Source organism: Bradysia coprophila, assembly GCF_014529535.1.
Source record: "Bradysia coprophila strain Holo2 chromosome IV unlocalized genomic scaffold, BU_Bcop_v1 contig_106, whole genome shotgun sequence".
In the NCBI taxonomy this organism is placed as follows: domain Eukaryota; kingdom Metazoa; phylum Arthropoda; class Insecta; order Diptera; family Sciaridae; genus Bradysia; species Bradysia coprophila.
The window spans coordinates 63,342-72,239 of NW_023503372.1; the positions used below are offsets into that span (position 1 = coordinate 63,342).

The 8,898-nt window shown below is 32.4% G+C and overlaps 1 protein-coding gene across 4 annotated transcripts in view; it reads left to right on the forward strand.

The window, feature by feature from the left end:
• LOC119070679 overlaps nucleotides 1–8,898 on the forward strand; it is a 72,383-nt gene that overhangs the window by 46,350 nt on the left and 17,135 nt on the right. The window contains exon 1 of one of the 4 annotated variants that reach the window (XM_037175125.1): nucleotides 7,665–8,267. The exons of 1 other annotated variant lie outside the window; for it this stretch is intronic. The gene's annotated coding sequence lies outside the window, so the exon portion shown is untranslated. Of the gene's footprint in view, nucleotides 1–7,664; nucleotides 8,268–8,898 lie in introns of those variants that run through there. 2 more of the 4 variants (XM_037175122.1, XM_037175121.1) reach the window with 2 other exon arrangements.

Sequence of the window (8,898 nt, forward strand, 5' to 3'; positions counted from 1 at the left end):
AAAAACGAAATTAATAAATTTTCGGTTCAGTATTATTGTCATATAGGGTAGCCAGAAAATTGAAAAAAATTTGAAGCCCACAAAATATCGTCTTTAAACATGAGTGGTACTCAAAATTAATTAAAATTGAAAGTTGACAGGATATCGAACCATTTTTTGCAATGTAATAAAATTTGGAAAACATTTCCATACAAAATAGTGCTCTATTTGGCAACTGTCTAGAAGCACTTTGGCCAGAAGTGAGTTGTCTTGACTCAGAAAACAATGAGAATTGATTGACAAAATTCTTCGAAAATCTCATTTTATAGCCATTTTGAAGCTTTTTTCATCCACTCCACCCCACCAACTCAAACGACTTAATCATCCCAAAACTATGTTTTCCGAGAAACCACATACGTTATCTTTCAAACGACACCATTCTCATTTTGAATTTCGAAAAATTGTAAGTGAGTTGGATGAAAAAAAACATCTACATAATGGCGATGAGATTCTCAAATTTTAAGTAGGCCAATTGTTTTTGAGGGTGTGGCTTTCAATTTTGAAAATTTTCGAATTTTTAGCTCCCCTAATAGTTGGTGTTTATACTTATGGGGATCAAGTATTATTCGATTCGGCTTGCCGATTTAGACAAAGAGATCAATTTGAAAAAGCGATTTGGTATTTTTTTCGTAAAAATAACCGAAAACAACTGATAAAATCACTGTAATTACACTTCCTTGTGTGGTTGAGTAAACTACTTGTCTTATTGAAATTAAGTATAAACAAAAATCAACGAGCCAAGGTTTTCAGTGTTGTGCTGTACACACAAAAAAACGACAACCAACAAGTGTATGTAAAGTTCGCGACTAAACCTATATTCGAAAATAAAACCGAACGATAGAAATCTATCGCATTATAGCTTTAAGCTCCAGTTAAAGGCACCGTCAGAAGACAACAAAAAACCGTATTTCCGAAGGCCAAATCATTTTATTGTTGATTATTAATTAGCGATAAGAGTCTAAATACTCAATACGAAAATAAATTGAAGAATTTGAATTAGGAAACAACGCTACTTACGCGTCGATTTTTAATCCCAATCGATTCGGTATCCCCAAATTTCATAAAAAACATAATAAATGGAAAGGAACAGCGAAGAAAAAAAAATTAATTAAAATATTCTTGAGGTGTTGTTAATTGACATCAACCGAAATAAAAACGTGTTTATTGTTGTTTCAAATTAACATAACAGAAAAAAATGCAAACAAACAAACGAGAAAATAGTGCTTGTCGGTCGTACGTTTTGTTTGCATATTATATGCTATATATACCTGCCACAAGTCATACCGGATTGATCACACTCCAGTTTTTAATAATAATAATTTTACCACTATTCAGCTATTGAATGTAATGTCGAATCTCTCTAGTTGCCATTGTATATGCGACAATTTATACTTCGTCCGTATAATAAACATACGTAGTCCCGAGCAGTCTATACTATATTAATAATTGCACAAATCTGTTGAACATTGTGAAATTGTTGTTTTCAAATAATTTTTTTTTCTTCTCTCTCTTAAATAAATTTTATTTTATTGAAATTCAGATAAGATCTATTAGAGGTGTTACGCGATACATTTATTTACAGTTTGTGTGTGTACTGTGTATACACACCTTTAGGTGTAATAAATTGTTTAAAATATTTCACCTTTTCTGTGCGACACACGTCAAACAATAGGAGATGTATTGTATACGATAAATGAAGTATATTTCATGATGTGATTGTTAAATGGGATGGATGACCGAACCGTCTGGTGTAAGACTTTTTTTCCAGTTGGGGGTTTCACTTGCAAAAGTTTCTACGAAAGATTTCAAAGGCTTAACTTTTGATATAATTTAAGATTACTTCTTGTTAACTCGCCATCCTACGGAATAAGTCGTATTGCTGTGAAGGATACTGTCTGAGTATCACATTTTACAATTTTTTTTTCTTCATTTTTCCTTTTCAAAAAAAAACTTTTTGTTTGGGAAAATCTAGGAAAATTTAAAAAAGATGTTTTTCCAAAAACAGTTCTTTATCTAATAAAGTAGAAAATCAATCTGTTGACGAAAGGAGTAATAGATTCGATATTAGAATTATATTCATTGAGTCAGTGTAGTCACTGCGCTATCATTTTTACAATATTTTATGATGTTCTTCACATTTTCTAATAACCTACATTAATTTATGTGAACTGTCCTGAGTAATCGCTTCAAAAGTAGAAGCGTCTGTAAATATTTCATTATTTGAACAATTCTCATTTCGACCGATTTCAAAGTCTCATTTCAATTGTCGTTGTTACCAAGGAAATTTAATTATTTCTCCGTATACCATACGTGATTAGTTGTGAATTTGTTTTAGCGAGTGTTACACAAAAGCAAACACGAAAACTTTACGGATTTATTTGATGGAGGCTTTCGCATAGTTGCAGGTAGTTAAGTACAATAAATGGAATTTATTTTATCAATTTCCGCTAACTTGTAAATTCTTAACATCTACAAAAGCTTCTCGGAAAACTTTCCTTTTGATTCATTTAAAATTCTATGGAAATTGGTTTAAAATTGCGGTGGAGAACTTACTTTATCCGTTAACTTACAACGAGAATTATTATAAAATATTCATTTGTATTACTGCAATCAACCCCCGTCGACTGGAATGACATGTATAATAAGTAATCCGGTAGTAATAGTAGAGTCTTTTAGTTATAAATTCAGTATGATTATTTTGAAGGGAACAGAAGTTCTATTCAAAGAAAAGTGGTCTTTGTTCCAATACAAAATATTTTCTTAAATTATGGAACACGTCATATCGTGTCTGTAAACAATTTAGATAAAATATTCTTTAATTTGTTACAAAACATTGCCTGTCATTACATACAGGTATATACCTAAAGCACTCACATAAACCTTATGTCATACGAGTGCATTAGCATTTTGCCTATAAAAATTATTTATTTTTTCCATAAAATTAAAACTACAAGAAGAGCGAAGAGAGCGAAAAAAGAACTTGTTTGCATAACTATTTATTATAAAATTATTTATTAAATGTCCACTGAGACTAATATGCGTCTTTATGGGTTCTTTGTACCTTTCAGTTTACCTGTTTATAAATGCATGCAATGCACAAAGACATTTTGTTCGTGCACATTTCCATCATTTTATAAAAATTACTTTGGTGTGCATTACGTATGTACCTAATATGACAGAGAAATTATTTATTTATTTTTTTCTCTTCTCTACTTCATTGTGTTTTACAATGGTTGAAGGTATATGCCACAGAGAACAATAAAATAAAAAGACGAGAGAACAAAAAAAAAGAGTTTTCCGTAAAAAAATCAATGTTCTTACATCAATATTCAAAATGCATAAAATGTATTGTGTTGTATGACTGTGTGTGCACTTTATCTATGTACATTATACGCGTACACAGTATATAGGTACGTAGAATAATAAAAAAAAGCTCCGAAGTAAGTACATGCGATACTTCAGACAGGTTGCCTTAACAAGTATTTGTAGGCTTTGTGAATAATAGTCACTTTTTTGCATATATCCATCCACTTTGAAAAACGCGTATACACAACATATATATCATACGTGTATTACAAAGTACTTCGGTGTCAATGGAGGAGGATATTGCATTATATTCATGGTGCATGATTATCCGAGCATGAACCCATTATATTGCCAATTTTATGTAAAAAAAATGTTTTTTCTGTCTTTCGTTATTTTTCATTTCACGCAAAACTAAATCATTTTCATAGTAAAATAATAAAATTGAAGAAAAAATAGAATAAAAGTAATGGTAGGGGTAGACTGCCAGACGGTATCGTATAGTAAATGTACTACAGGTAGCTACGAGCAAATTTTTGCCATATTAAAAGAATATCGACTTTTGAAAATACAACTTAATCTGACTATAAAATCAATACAAAAACATACAACTCAATGCCTCTAAGATACAGAAGGTAGTTTTTTTTTGTCTTGCCTCTACTTATATCCAATATTATTTATAGAAAATGCAAAAATTTGTCTCAATTTTTCTTTTATTTTTTTTTCTTTCCTCCTATATCTCTCTTCTGAATTCGTTGTGTTACACAATTTTTCTGTCGAATTGGAATTGGGTGGCACTGATTGGGTACGGTCGAACGACAACGGCTACAATACTCGTTATTCAATTTTCGAATATTCACTATACAAGAGCTCCACTCACCAAAAAAAAGGGATTGGTTTGTTTGATCGAATATGTGAAACTTATCATTGGAATTGGAATATATCGTTGTTGGATGTAAAATAGGAATTGGATATTTCATGCTGAGAGTATAAGCGACATTCGCCATATATATGTTGTTACAACAATCGAACGCTAGATTATCGGTTCTACACACCAAACACATACAGTCTGCATGTAACACTGAAAATGAATATTCAAAACGATAAGAGATGGAATCAGATAAAATTGAAGAATAATCAATTGTAGCATGGATCGGATGGTATAACTAAACACAATGCATATGGGAAAACCAATTTTTCAGATGGTTATATTATGTAATGATGTGGATTGTTGAAATTGAAGAAAGATAAGAATTTATTAAGAAACCTAGAGAGAGAGAGAGAGAGTGTAAGAGAGGAGAGAGAGAAAATTAGAAAGGATGAATGGTTGATGGTTCAAGAGATCAGATTTGATGAATTGAATTACATAAATTTACGTATAGCTTCAGGACAAATGAAATACCGTATTATGGAACACCAGAGATGTCTTATATGTGAAGTGTTTACATTATATTATATGATGTCTATGTGTATATACGATATATATGCTGTATCAGATGTCAATGATATTAATTTAATGAAAAAGAAGAAATTCAATTGACGACACATAATAGTTCATCACTTTTCGTATGAGGGCGTCAATTTTGCTGATTTTTTATTTTGGTTTTATTTCAATTGAAATTCGCTATAGACTCTACCGATTTAAGCGATTGTTACTTAATGACAATAGAAGTGAGATGCGTTTCCGCACACCTTCATCAGTGAAGTACTCCATGTGAGAGACAAAATTGATTTTTTTTTTCAGTTTTTGCTTTGTTTACTTGACAACTCGCTCTCTCACGTCTCTCACACGGAGTATTTTTTGTTGAGTCGAAACTATACTTAATACAGTGTTAAAAGAGAGTCGAAATTTTGACATATCACCCATCGAGATCAGTTAAATTAACTGGTTTTTTCCCCTGTTATTACGCTCTTTTAACACTGTATACTAACTAAATATTTCGCTAAATTTTATTCATCTAAAATGTCAAGACATTAGTGACAGATTTCACTAAATTCAGTGAATTATTTCGCTAAAATTAGCAAAATTTAGTGAAATATTTCGTTAATGTCTTGACAAGTATTGTGCTTTCAGCTCGGTTAATAATCTTCAAAACTGAAATTTGAGATCACAACGAAAGGCAATACGTTACCTCACGTTACCTCTCATCCACGAAATTCACGCTGCTTCCGTTTTCATCGAGCTCACATTCTGCACATTTTATTATTTTAGCTTCCTGGTGATATATCGTCGTGTCATTTCACATGCTTCACATAACATTTTTCATTCAGAGCAAAGAATACTTTGTCTCAGTCTCATAACATGTAATGGTATCTACAAATTGAAGAGAATATTTTTCTTAACTGGTACGCTTGCAGTATTAGACTTCCCGTCTCAATTCACAGACAGAAATTACTCTTTGCTTTATAAACAAATCATTTGTAGAAGGTTATGTAAATTGTCATTGGAAGGACAACGTTTCATGGCAGTGTCCTTTAAATATAATCGAAAAGGAGACCTCAGAAAAGTTTGTATTCAACTGAAGTGTACGTCAAACCTCTCGTCGTTAAAGATCCTCGTCAAACTTAAAACGCTTTAATTCCACCTACTTTCATAATCTCATTTTTAACTCAACATAGAATTGGCAATCCCCTATTGAAGTTATCATCGTTAATTCAGCGTGTCAACGTAACTTAATTATAAATATCTTGCAACGACATCCGTTGGCAGTTTTTTTTCTAATGAACCAGGAAAGTACACTCATTTACTCTATGAATTTCATCTTACCAAGAATGTTCCACTATTTCCTCCTCACGACATTTTTTCGAATTTAAAAAAAAAAAACAAATTTAACATTTTTACGAACGTTGCAATATAATCTAAGCCACGCAATTCATCATCGTCTACATTTACAATCGTGATAAAACGAAAGGATGTACTTCAACGGAGATGTCAACTTGTAATTTCCACTAAAAACTCTCGTTCATCATCTTCAGTGCAATGTTCTTGTAACTCTCTGATACCGTCGTCGTTCGTCATCATGATGAATTTTGTGAAATGTTTTACAAAAAAATCACTTAACACGAAAAATTTAAACCGCACGCTTAATGATGATTTATCAAGAGAAACGTACCGAGAATGCTTGCAAGGGAAAAACCACAATGCAGAAAAACAGTGGATGATAGAAAGATTTCGCTTCGGTTCGAATTTAAGTCGTAAATTTGCATGCGGACGTAAAACCAGTAATTACCATTCATTGCGGTTATAAGAAAACCAAAAGTATTTGAAAATTTCATTCGTAAATTCCGAGACAAAAATAAGTTTTTTGATGCAGACATCTAGATGACTGGTATATAGGGGCTATTTTCTCGAAATTTCCCGATTTTCATAAATTTTGCCTAAATATTGCCTGAAGAAAGTTTAGGAAAATCTGTAAAATTTTAAGAAAACTTACGAAAATTTATAATAGTTTCGTGAAAATTCTGGAAAATTTCGGAAAACTCTGGAAATTTCAGGAAAATTTGGGAAAATTTAGTGAAAAATTAGGAAATTTTTTTACGTTTTTTGAAAAATTTGGGAAATTTGGGAAAAGTAATATTTTTCTCCGATGACTGAAATAGTCCCTGCTGAAAATGAAAGAAAAACACTTGGAAATCGAAAATGTGACCATGAACGTCCAGAACATGTCGTCATCGATTCTCTTTTGTTTACACAATTTCAATTCAGCTTCGTGTCTGTTGCTGCAAAAGCATTTAACATTCATTCATATTCGTGGCTGATAGCCGCCCAGTTTCGACATTCCGCTACAGTATCCCTTCCAACCCGGACAAATTGCACAATCAAGTGCCGAAGAGCTCTCAACAACAAATAATCCGTATACAAATGGTTGGAGGGCCTCACTATCAATACATATAAATGATTCCTGGAATTCTATTACTGCAGTGCAGTAATTTGATTTGATGAGTATGATCGATTGCGTCAATGGGACTCTCTTCACCAATGTACTGTGTATACCGATATGTGTAGTGAATCCTCTTGTGTAAACATATGAATTGTACCAATTTCTGTGCGAGAAACACAGTCGTATCAATCGAATCGTGTGTATTCTATACATATTCGAACATTTTATCCGCTACTGTAAGTAATTTGATAATAAATGCATGCAAAATACAGATTATCAAGGAGTTGTGTGTGTGTATCGCGCGCCAGTCAATGTATATATGCCTTTGAAACCTATAATCAATTCACGACGAGTATATATAGTATTATATACGTATCAGCACGAAGCTAGTTAGACGGTTCAGCCATTTATGCCTCTCTCCCATAGAGCCAATATCAGTCGTGTCGGTTTACTGTTAGATTGTTGACATAATTACATAGTCTAGTAATTTGAATGCATTCGAAAAATTATCATAATGGCAATGTGTAAAAGGTGATAATGCCGGTTTCGAATCTAAAATAAAAGTTTTTTGTGTGTGGCTTTGCAATATTCAATGAAAAAAAAGCATTTAATCCACAACAACGTTCTGTGATATTTTTTTTAACAAGGTGTGATGGTTGGTTTTAGTGAATTTAACAAGACAATTTGGAAAAACACTTTTTTTCTCTTCTACCATACATATATCGCCGTCACGTTATTTTTTTGTTGTTGATAATTTGAATGATAATGGCCGGTTAATGATTCCATGGATGGAATGGTGAATAGATTGCGACAATTTAGCTTGTTGAATAAATCGTTTTCAGGTTAGTTGTGCTTAAACTCTATAGAAATTCATATTTAGATCGGATAATGATAATGGAGTTTGGTTTTTTGTTGTCTGAAGTTGACACGCTGTGAGTTTTATTGTTAAATAATGTTCTGTCGCTAAAATTGAAAAAACAAAATCGTAACGGAAGATTCTTTCTCCTCATTTATTTATTTCGTATTGTCAAATAATTGAGTACGGTGAGTGTTTATCATGATAACAACAATAGCAATCAATATGTATGTCGGTCATAACATGTGTGAACATCTGGATTTGATTCGAAACCTATTATGGAATGAATGAGACCGAATCTGCTTTGCGGAGTTATTCTGTGTTGATATGTTTCGCTAGGGCAGTACGTTTATTTCGTGCTTGAACTAATTCCAAGCAGATTGTTCCACTTAAATCATTACGCTGAATAGTCAACGGCTCTCCAGAATCTCCCGGTTTCTTCAGAACGTCTTCGTTTTTCAAAATTTTGTTAAGGGGAATGGAACAAAATGTGAAAGAGGTAAAGAAACGGCAAGAACAAACGATGTCTTCCTGAAGAAACTATTAGTTATTGAAGAACCGTCGACTATTCATTCTTTCTTTTGGAATTTCTATTCTTGGGCACCAGTCAGAACGGCTTCTTGAAATGAAAAATTTATTTGTCAGAAATTTTTACTTGAATTACAGAATTTCTTGGGAAGTATTGAAGTTGATCTTTTCGTTAGATTGAAGTTCCTCCTGAAATAATTTATCAAAATTGACCTACCGTAGCCATATAGCTATGTCTTTAGCAGACTTGCAACCAAAGACTCGTAACCTACGAGTCGTAGGACTCAATGA